The 12,161-nt window shown below is 45.1% G+C and overlaps 1 protein-coding gene across 1 annotated transcript in view; it reads left to right on the top strand.

The window, feature by feature from the left end:
* The window catches only part of SUCLA2 (succinate-CoA ligase ADP-forming subunit beta), a 158,333-nt gene that overhangs the window by 102,672 nt on the left and 43,500 nt on the right, over nt 1-12,161 (top strand). The window lies entirely within an intron of this gene.

The raw sequence follows: 12,161 nt of genomic DNA, 5'->3' as shown, positions 1-12,161 counted from the left end.
TTATGGGCGGGCATTGAAGTCATGTGATCAGGAGTGAGGGGAACTGAACGTGATAGACTGGGAGGCGGCATCTGAAAGCTGCGAACGCTGGTAACCAAGGTAAACATCGGGTAACTAAGCGAAGTGCTTTGCTTGGATACCCGATATTTACCTTGGTTACGAGCGTCCGCAGCTGCTAGGAGCCGGGCTGCCTGCTCCCTGCACACGTAACCAAGGTAAACATCGGGTAACTAAGCGAAGCGCTTTGCTTGGTTACCCGATATTTACCTTGGTTACGAGCGTCCGCCGCTCTCAGGCGGGGGGAGAGAGAGAGGGAGGGGGAGAGAGAGACTGACCACGCGAGACTGGTTCTGGGCATGCTCAGTAGAGCAAGCAGGATCCTGTCTATCAGCATGCCAGTGTTCACATGCGTTTGTGTGCAGTATAGTCAGGATCCAGTGAAAAACAGCATTTGGACGCAGCTCAAAAACACTACAAGTAGCGTTTTTTGAAAAAAGTTAAAAAACTGCAAGTCGCTGGATCCTCACTATACCGCATGCAAACGCAGGTGAACGCATGTTGACGCGAGTCCATTGCAAATGCATTGAAATGAAAACGCATTTGCACTAGATTCGTTTTTGCGTTAAAAAACGTTCATGACGCATGTTAAAAAAAAAACGTAGTGTGAAAGCAGCCTTATTTACTGCAGAATATTGTGCATTAATGTTGTATGCTTTCTTTATCTTACATATGTGCATTAATCTCAAATTCCTGTTTATTTGCTACTTATTTTTTTGCTGCAGTTTAATCTTTTTTACTTATATAGTGCAGCATTGGCTGTTTAATAAAGGGAATTTGTCAACAATTATTTTGCTATTTAGTCTGAGTGCATCATGATGTAGAGACAGAGACCCTGATCTTACTGAGCTGCTTTTTGTAGGTTCAATAAAATCAGTGTTTTGTTAGCAGGATTTTTTCACTAGAGGACTGTCTCGTAGGGATGAGCGAATGTATTCGCCACTATTCAGTATGCGACGGATAATTGGGTATTCGAGGTATTCGCTATCCGACGGCTAATATGGTATTCGCTCCGATACTTTCATTTTCGTTTGACTTCCTGGCGTCTTTTTCCAGCCAATGAACACATCTTGTTGTTTGCCCTCACAGTAACGCCGCAGCCATCTTTGTTGTGGTGTTATTGTGATTGGCTTGCCGCACAGCGTTATAGGGGCTATATAAGCCAGCGGCCATTTTGGTCAGTCGGTCTCCCTCTTTTTCTTACCGATCATGGTCGCGGCACTGCACAGCTGTCACACTGTGGCGGGTTCTCCAGCTATTGAAAATGCCGGCCGCTCATTATTCCATCTCATATTCCCTGCTTCCCCCACCCACCGGCGCCTATGATTGGTTGCACTGAGACAGCTGTCACTCAGCGTGGGTTCGTGTCTGACTGCAACCAATCACAGCCGCCGGTGGGTGGGTCTATATCATGTAGTAAAATAAATAATTTAAAACAACGCAGTGCGGTTCCCCCCCAAAACGATACCCAGTCGAGGTAAGCACACAGTAGCGGTCCGGTATTCTCAGTCTGGGGAGGGCGAGGGCCATGGTTACGGCGTCCCCTCTCCCAGCTGAGAATATCAGCCCGCTGCTGCCCTGAGAATGTCGGATCTATAAGATGAGACAGTCCCGGCGTGTCACCGACTCTTCCCGATTGCTGTGATGCGGTGGCAGTCGGGGTAATAAGGAGTTAATAGCAGCCCATAGCTGCCACTAAGTCGAAGATTAGTAATGGCAGCGTCTGACACGCCATCACTAATCTGTAAGTAAAGTAAATAAACACAACACCGAAAAATCCTTTATTGGAAATAAAACACCAAAAAGCCCTCCTGTCACCACTTTATTAACCCCCTACCCCAAATATCCAGGTCCGGCGTAATCCACACTGATTCAGCGACATCTGTGAGTGCTTAAAGCAGCCTCCTTCCATGAACGATACTGCAGGGGTAACTCCAGGTCATTTCGGTGATGTCAACACATTGCCGCTCGTGAGAACTTCAGTGCTGCTGTAAAGCACAACTCAGAGTGACGTCACTGACTGGCAGTGACCCTTCGAGAACTCAGATCCAAGCTCCAGCAGGGTCACTGCTCCATCACACATACTGTTGGGGGGAGGGGGGAGGGGGAACACCTACATCACAACTAAATGCTGTAATATCTATCCATCTCTTCGTCTATCCATCCCACCTCCTTGCATATTCTAAGTTGGCACCCTTTAGTGACTTTCATGGGGAACTAAACGGTGCCTAGCCTTGTATTTAGCCAACAAAATGAATAATTAAAAAAAAAAAAAAGCGATGTGGGGTTCCCCGTATTTTTGATAGCCAGCTAGGGTAAAGCAGATGGCTGTAGCTTGTAGACCACAGCTAGCAGCTTTACCTTGGTTGGGGGATCCAATTTGGAGGTCCCCCAGGCTCTTTTCTATAATTATTTATAAATAATTTAAAAAAAAAAAAAGTGGGGCTCCCCCCAAATTTGGTTCACCAGCCAAGGTAAAGCAGACAGCTGTTATCTGGTATTCTCAGGGCGGGAAGGTCCATAGTTATTGGCTTTTCCCAGCCTTAAATTAGCAGGCCGCAGCCGCCCCAGAAGTGGCGCATCCATTAGCCTCAGTTCATCCCGTTGCCCTGGTGCGGTGGCAAACTGGGTAATAAATGGGGTTGATACCAGATGTGTAATGTCACCTGACATCAAGCCCAGCAGTTGGTGATGTCATGGCGTCTATCAGATACCTGACATTACCAACTGTCAGTAATAAAAATAGAAAAAAATAAACAAAAAAAAAAATTGAAAAAAACAGTCTACAACCATTCCCTCTTTCACCAATTTATTGTAAAGAAAAAAAAATCGCCTTTTAATCCATTTTGGAAGTCCCACGACGACTCTGGACCTTCTAGAATATGGGGGTCACGCTCAGGGAACGTGTCCCCCATTTTCGAGGAGTGTAGACCCTCCATGTGAGGAGTGTAGGTGCAAAGAATCTGCACCTACCCTCCCCGGGCCACAGCAGCAGTGTCCATGCAGCCAGCACAGCTCTCACTGAACACAGGAAGCTGAGCTCACAGCCGCGCTCTGCGCATGTACCCAGCGTTTATTGTGAAGGAGGAGGGATCGCGGGGGAGCTGCAAAAAAGTAAAGACACCGGGGGAACACTGAGGAACACCGGGAGGGTGTGGGGGGTGACTTAGCTGGACCTAGGGAGGAGTTTTGTCGCATGTGTCATGGGACATGCGACAGAAATCAGAGAAAGAGGGTGAAGTTGGGCGGCGCGTTAGTGTGCTCCCTGCCATCTTGGATGAATCGAGATGGGGCAGAAATGCAGTCACACACCTTCTACAGGCTGTGGCCATACTGTTTCTGGCTTTTCTAATCCATTTCAGCCTTTTGCTCAGTCACCACAGTTCACAGACAGGTCCAACATGAAATTATTCTGATTTCCCATAGACTTACATTGGGGGTCGAATATTCGCGAATACTCGAACGGCGGCGAGGTATTCCCGGATATTCGGTGAAGAGAATAGGGTATTCGCTCATCCCTACTGTCTCGTGTCGTTTAGATTTCCTGCTCTGTCTAACCCTACCTCCAGCACTGATTTAACAGCTTTCTACCTATGCACAGTGTATACAGAAACAGAAAGTAGTCAATCAGTGGTGTGTTTTGGGTTTACACAGAACTCAACATTCAGAGCACTAGTAGACCTGAAGCAGAGAAAACAGTCATTTTAGCAGAACAGCTGCAAGCAGCCTGGTAAGTGACGCATCTCTGGTGTCAGGGTCTCTGACCCTATATTGGGCTTCTCTCAGATTACATAGCAAAAACCTGGTAACAGATTCCCTTTCTAGTACAATGTAGGTGCTCATATGTATGACTTGTTTATACCTATTTTAGTTGATGTGCCATGTCTGGATTGTCTGCTGTCTTGATTCCTTCTTCCCTTCTGATATCTACGTTTCTCATAATACCAGAGTCTCTTTTTTTTTTTTTTTTTTTTTTTTTAATGCTCTTCATCCTATCTAATGGTGGTTAGTGATAGATCAGTGACTCAGATCTCCTGTCATTTAATGTACAGTTGTCCGCCTCTATATGGTGGTTCACTTATTGCGGCTTCACTGCGTACGCTAATTGGAACATCCAGAAACTGCCAGTAGTGCGGGCTTCAAAGATATGGGACCCATAGGAGGCGTGTGCGCAGATTGAGCTCAATGTCGAACCGAGATCTCATCTGAGCATATGCTGCCTGTGGGCGCCATTTTCCTTAAGTGCGCTGCTGGGAGATCAATGGGCCTCCGGCAGCACGTGCACAGATGAGATCTTGAGCCGAAAGCTCAATCTGCGCACGCGCCGACTCCTGGCGCCTTTATATGAAGCCCACACCGCCGACATTTTTAGTATGGGCCCTGCTTCACCTTCCACAGCGCAGCGTTGGCTCTGCCTCCTGTCACCATTCTCCACCACCCCCCAGTAAGCTACATTCGGCTTATAAGTATCACTTTTCCTCCCAAATTTTTAGGATCGGAGTTATATTGACTTTACTTACCGGTATTTTTCAGATTATAAGACAGTGCGTCTTATAATCTGAAAAATACCGGTAAGTAAAGTCAATATAACTCCGATACTTCGCAATAGGTGAGGGATCACTGCATACAGCAGAATCTCCGTGTATCCAACATGATGTATACTGCAGTCTCAGTAGATTCTATATGATATATCGTTGTGGCATTATGTTTTGAGACTGACACAAATTTTGATTTTCACAAAATTTTGCTGTCTGTGTTTTTAGATAATTTAATCAGATATTTCTATGGTTATTGAAGTACAATTATAAGCATTTTATAAGTTGTTTTTTCTTTTATACTTGGTATTTAGTGTTGATTCTTATTTTTCAATATTTCCTCAATTGGCCCTGCTATGATGGAGATCAGCTTCTTGACAAAATCTTTACTGATGGCAACCCACTTTTGTATTTTTGTTTTGAAGACTAAGATTTCTGGAGCATAGACCCCACATTTCGGGTTCTCTGAGCCACATGGCTGGAAAAAAAGCTTTGTTCATCAACAAATTGCTCTTGAATCATTGAGAGAAGTTTGTCATAAAGTATGTTTTAGATTCCTGTCTTCTCTTTTTTTTTTTTTTTTAATGGCATTGTTCTTTGCAATATCACAGAAAAAAAACCTTGTGAAAAATAACTACGATTGGTTAATTTTAAGAAGTAACACTCCTTTATCTCTTACATCTAGTAAGGATGAATGGACCCAATAGACCAATTTAAAAATGTGCATCGTAGAGTGATGGGTGAAACTCTTACCCCCCACTCCCCCCGATGTTCGGGATCTGGAGACTCGCTCGCCCGAACTCTTTGTAAAGTCAGTGTTCGGGGTCGGAGATGACACGAACTTGCGTATGAACCCCGAGCTTGGACTTTACAGTTATGGGATGGGGCAGTGGGACTGTAAAATAAAGAATATAGTTATTAATAAACATTCATTATACTTACTGGTCCCGCGACGCATCCTGCAGACTCGCTCAGCCGCTGTCTCCCAGCCGCTTCTACTTCTGGATCCGATCATTAACTTCCGGGGGTATTCTAAAATATCCTTAGTCCTACGTAGTCCACAGGTAGAGCAATGTCAGCTCTGCTTCATCGCTCTGTATAGACAAGCGTTTATATAGCGCGAGAAGCAGGTTGACAGTGACTGTCAAAGTTCAATCCATGGCGAAGCCATGGACTCGGGTGAACCCTGACGTCACCGAGAACACTGTCGAGAACAGCCGAAGACTGCCGAGTGACGAGCAGGGCAGTGAATACCCATGGAAGTTAATGATCGGAAGCAGAAGCGGCCGGGAGACCGCGGCTGAGTGGGTCTGCAGGACACGTTGCGGGAGCGGTAAGTATAATGACAATGTTTATTAACTATATTCTTTATTTTACAGACCCGCCCCATCCCATAACTGTAAAGTCCAAGTTCGGGATTCGGACGCAAGCTCGCGTTATCTCAGAACTCAAATTTTACAAAAAGTTCGGGCAAGTCTTCCTAACACGAACATTGGGGGGTTCGCCCATCACTAGCTCTGATGTCACATCAGATTCTCATTTACTTCCTGACTCTGGAATCTGATGAGACATCTGTCATGATGTGACTTAAGGATAGCGAGGGACAGGGGACTATATTGTCCCCCTTCCCCAGACTAGGTGACCCTAGGCCAGTGGTGGCTAACCTTTTGAGCTTGGTGTGTCAAAATTCTTAAAAAATAACAAGCATAACTAGGGTGGTATGTCACTTCTCGAAAAATCTATTAGTCTGTGATATTTGTAGCTCGAATAACAAAAGTTAGCTGATGATGATTGCTGGGGGCAGAGAAGATGATGATTATCTCCACTCCCTGTAGTAATGTGTCCATTCGTGTAGCCATCCTTGTCCCTTTCTTTTAGCAATGCCCCATCCTGTAGTAATGTCCCCTATTTATGCCACATCATGCCGTTGTTCACATAAAATAAATACATAAATAATTTTTCTCATCTGTACTCCATTCCCTCGGGGTCCTCTTCCCTGCTCCTTGCGGCCTGCAGGCCCCCTGACTATCGCGGCCCTATGCTGTCATCTGCGCTTTACTTCAGATAGTTAATTCCTGCCGCCGCGCACAGGAAATCTCTGCAGAGCTTCACCAATGGCAGCCACCGGCCAATCAGAGGCCAGCAGGTGTCTCATTCCGATCTAGAAGACAAGCCGCGGCTGCCGGTCATTTAATAAGAACTGCATGTGCGCCTCCCCCGCCCCAGGCTGGTTGTTTTGCAACAGTTTTACTGCACATGCAGTTCTAGTTAAATCACCTGAGGCCACAGCTTGTCTTATAGATTGGGATGCGGCTCCCTGCCCCTGCCACATGGGTCAGCAAAAATGGCTTGGCGTGTCACCTCTGACTTAGGTTAGTCATCACTGTCCTAGGCTATCCTTAACCAACATAAGGGTTACCCCTAATGGTGGAGATGGCTGAGTTGCATGCCTGGCAATTCTCCTGACCAGAACTAATCATTCCCCCTGCCTTCCCAGGGAAAGATGGGGCAGGAGTGTGATGGCAACACAGATAAAGACAAGACAGGGAAAATCCAAAACTCAGACACACTGCAAGCTCACAGTAACAGACAGTAAGAGACTATGGAGAAAAGCAAGAGAAATAAGACAGCAAGTAAAGAACAAGAAGGGTTAAAACCACAACTGCTCACAGCAATAAGTACTACAACTACCAGTAAGTCTGGATCACACCACCTCCCAGAACCAGTATAGATTAGCTATAGCTGGCATTAATGAAATTGTCCAGCCAGCATATATAGGACTGGAGCTAATGTGATAGGCTCCCCCACAGCATGTGATCAAAGGAGATTAACAAGCAGCAGAGAGAAACTCTTTCTAACCTGCCTGTGGACTTAAAGTCTGTGGGTCGACTCCCAAGTCTCCCTGCGCTGATCAGACCTCAGAAAAGATAGCAGGCAGATTGCCAGAATCTGTAGTCTCCATAGATCTTGACGCCACCATGACAGTTCACGATGCTTCAATCATGTCTTTCATGCTGTGTGGGTGGTCGGGGCTGTATTCAGCAGAGCTCACTCGCTGTATTCAGCAGAGCTCACTCGCTGCTTCTGTGCATATAACTGCAGACCCTGCTCTCCTCTCCCTACACGTTTGTCCCTTCACAGCTCACCCTTGTATGTGCATGTATACTGCAGTGTGTCTACATTTACACACTCTGCTCTATGCAGTGTGTAATACACATACCCTGATATATTTCCTCCATACATTTCTCTCTCCCCATCCATCCTTTTACAGTAAAACATGATTAGTCGGTGAGGAGATCCAGGAGAGGGCAATGTCTTTGACACCAGAGGTGCACCATCATTTTAGACCCTTTTACCTTATGCGCTTTTTAAGATCTGTGACCGCATACTAAAGAAAGCAAAAATATTTTCTGTGTTTTAAAATATCAGTAGTTCTTCCAGTGCTAGAACAATCGTATTTTCTAAGTAATTAGAAAAAAAGACATTTATCTTCGTTTTATATTGAACGGTTTAAAATAGTATTTAGTGCCATTTGTCACAACTTCTGTAAATTCTTCAGTGGATAAGTGGAATAATTTAAAAATATCGAGCAGAGATTTCATTATAAACGCGATATATGAGGAAGATGCTTTTGTAGTAAAGCCTCGCTTTTTAGTACTTTGTATCAATGCTGATCTGCAGTGCAAGGTTCTAGATGTTTGATCATGACGGCATTATTCACTAGGAGTCTTTCTATCCAACGAACGGCATTGATTCTTAGCATATCCACCTGACAGATTTCCGGCAGGTCACCGGAGAAGCTACAAAGCCGCCTTTCTTAACTCCTCTTGAAATTCAAGAGCACCTTTGCTGCTTGAGAAAGTGAAGGAGAATGAATAAAGATGAAAAATATACGTAAAGGAGTAAAGATATATTTCAAACTATTATTTCATCCATTGCAGAAATGTCCCAATTTTACACCATTTTCCTAACCAAGAAACACATAATATTGTCATATTTACTGGCACACATGATATACAGTCATGGCCACAGGTTTCGAGACTGTGATAACCAAAATTTGTGTCAAAGTTTGTACTTTGTGTTCTTAGATGTTTTAGTTAGATATTCCTGTGGTTACTGAAGTCCAATTTTATAATAATTTCATAAGTTATTAAACCTTTGTTGACAAACACTTTAAGTTTAGGCAAAGACTCAATACTTAAGGGTACTTTGCAAGTTGCGACATCGCTACTGCGATATCATCGGGTTCAAATCGAAAGTGACGCACATCCGGCGCCGGAAACGACGTCGCAACGTGTAAAGCCTAGATGCGCCGATAAACGATCGCAAAGGCGTCGTAAATCTGTGATCTGTGTAGTGTCGGACATTTTCATAATTTCGCACCAATAGGAGATACGATATTGTTCCTCGTTCCTGCGGCAGCACACATCGGTATGTGTGAAGCCGCAGGAGCGCAGAACATCTCCTTACCTGCCTCCACCGCCAATGCGGAAGGAAGGAGGTGGGTGGGATGTTTACGTCCCGCTCATCTTCGCCCCTCCGCTTCTATTGGCCGCCTGCCGTGTGACGTCGCTGTGACGCCGCACGACTTGCCCCCTTAGGAAGGAGGCGGGTCGCCGGCCAGAGCGACGTCGCAGGGCAGGTAAGTGCGTGTGATGCTGCCGTAGCGATAATGTTCGCTACGTCAGCTATCACAAGATATCGCATGTGCGACGGGGCCGAGTACTATCGCGCTCGGCATCGCAAGCATCGGCTAGCGATGTCGCAGAGTGCAAAGTACCCCTTAGTGTCGTTACTTATATCTCCAAACTTATGCAATTCACACTGGCAATCTAGCGATCAGTTTCTGGGCCAAAACCTGACTGATGACGACACATTCTTGTCTAATCAGTACTAGAAATTTTATGAGAATTTTTTTTTTTTTTTTTTTTTACACCCCCTTTTTAGGATTGACCATACGTTTTCAATGGGATTGAGCGCTGGGGACTTTCCGGACATGAATCTAAAGGTCCAGTGTTTTGTTCACCGAGCTGCTTAGTCATACATGTTTGATTTTTCGGCGTTGAAAAAGTCTGGAGATGATCTCTACTATAAGTGCTGTCATGCCAAGACTAAAGCAACCTGGGACCATCCATGTGTGGGGTTGCTTTTCATCTGAGAGGGGCTCACTAACATTTTTTTCTAAGCACTTTGCCATAATTAGAAAATGGTGTCTAAGGCCTCATTCACACACAAGTATTATTGGTCAGTAGTTCATCAGTGCCAAAACCAGGAATGTCTCCAAAATATAGATGGTCTCTCCAGGGAGTAAGGAGACAAACTCTAGCGTCACCTATTGGAAGTAGCAATCCTTCCAATAGGTGACGCTAGAGTTTATCTCCTTCCTCCCTGGAGAGACGATTTGAATACAGTGGAACCTCACTTAACGAGTAACCCAGTTAGCGAGTATTTCGCCTAACGAGCAAGGCTTTCTGTAAATTTGTAACTTTGTTTGCTCGTACAGCAAGGTTTTCTTGTAAAATACTCACCGCACACACTTCCGTTTCCGTACACCCACCGCGCTCTAACCCGCTCTTGCAGTCCACACACAAGCACGCACAAACATACACAAACAAACACGCACGCATGCACACACACATATTATGCTCACCTTACCTTCCGTTCCCTCGCCGGCTTCCTGGAACTTGCATGTATCAGGTAACCAAGGTGACCGATGCCGGACCTTCAGCTCCCACCTTTGAGTAGCGTCTGACAGGGGAAGGTCCTCTCTCCACAGCATGTGTATCCGGTAACCATTGGAAGGTCCGGCAATGGTCGCCTTGGTTACCCGATCACGTCTTTTACTGGTGAACTGCAAGTTCCAGGAGACCGGCGAGGGAACGGAACTGAAGGTAAGGTGAGCATAATTTGTGTGTGTGTGTGTTGAATGGCACAATAGGGCACCAGGATGGGACATTTAACAAGTTGTGGAGCGAATTTTCTGCATTGCAATGATTTCCTATAGGAAATCTTGCTTTGCTGAACGAGTAACTTGGTTAACAAGCACACTCCCAGAACGGATTGTTCTCGTTAACCAAGGTTCCACTGAATTTTCCAAAGGAGCATTGCAGCTATAAGACCCCTCACTGGCAGCCAGACTGGTTTGTCAGGTTTCCGCAAGGAGAATAGTCTTCCCCGTTGTCTCCAAAATACAGAACAGTTTTCAATTAGTTTTTCAAAGCCAGAAGTGGAACTTACAGAGAAAAACTAACAATGATGCAAAAATACTGGAGTGTACATGATACCTAAACATACTCCAAGTAACAACTTCTATTGATAATCCAGAAGCAATTTGGTGAACAATTCTTTCTCTAGCATGATAAAGCACTAGATTACATGGTGAAAGTGATAACAGTGGCTCTGTGTATAAAACATTAACAGTTTGGGTTCATGGCCAGCAAACTCCCCATAGGTCAATAATATTGAGAGCCTGTGGCCAATCCTCAAAAAATCAGGTGTAAAAACAAAAACACAAATTGTGATGACCTTCAAGCCCTGATTAGTCAATGGGTTATCATCAATCAGAAATAAATATTAAGTCTTTTTCTTAAACCTGATGTACTTGCCAATAAAACTATAACCTGGATGGATAAGAAGGGCAATCCTGAGACTCCGGGGTCCCCATGGCCAGATTAGCCTCATTATGTTTTGTGTGGCAACACATACCGTATTTTTCGGACTATAACACGCACCGGACTATAAGATGCACCCTGGTTTTAGAGAGGGAAAATAGGAAAATAAAACTTTAAGCAAAAAATGTGGTCATGACACACTGTTATGGGGCGAGGATCTGCTGCTGACACTGTTATGGGGGTAATGTCTCCAAATTCTCTACTAAGGTACCTCATCCTGGTATTGATCCTCCTGCCTTGTGTATGTGTATGTGTGTGTGTGTGTGTGTATATATATATGTATGTATGTATGTATGTATGTATGTATGTATGTATATGTGTGTATATATATATATATGTATATATATATATGTATATATATATATATATATATAGACTGGCCCCGTATCTGGAGAAAATCCCGGACCCCAGAGACCGCAGGACCCTGAGCCGATATAGACTCAGTGCCCACAGTCTAGCCATCGAATCAGGTCGACACAAGCAGAGCTACAAGCCAAGGGAGGACAGACTGTGCCAACACTGTGACCTGGAGGCCCTGGAGGATGAAACCCACTTCCTGCTACACTGCACCAAGTACTCAGCAGTGAGGGACACTCACTTCAGGAGACTCTCCCATCTCTTCCCGGATTTCAGCTCCATGAAGGAGGAAGAGAAAATATATATCCTGCTGGGGGAAGAAGAGAGCGCAGTGGAGATAGCAGCGCGGTATGTGAGCGAATGTCATAGACTTCGAGAAAGAGAACTATGATAAGCCATGGACTTCCATAGCCCCCCATCCCAGATGTGGCCCCCCAATCCCCACCCTGGATATGCCCCATCCACCGTTACCACAGTCCCCACCGTGGATATGCCCCATCATAAGCCATGGACTTCCATAGCCCCCATCCTAGAAGTGCCC

Source organism: Anomaloglossus baeobatrachus, chromosome 2 (assembly GCF_048569485.1).
Source record: "Anomaloglossus baeobatrachus isolate aAnoBae1 chromosome 2, aAnoBae1.hap1, whole genome shotgun sequence".
Classification (NCBI taxonomy): Eukaryota; Metazoa; Chordata; class Amphibia; order Anura; family Aromobatidae; genus Anomaloglossus; species Anomaloglossus baeobatrachus.
This window is presented reverse-complemented; position numbering and strand designations above follow the sequence as displayed.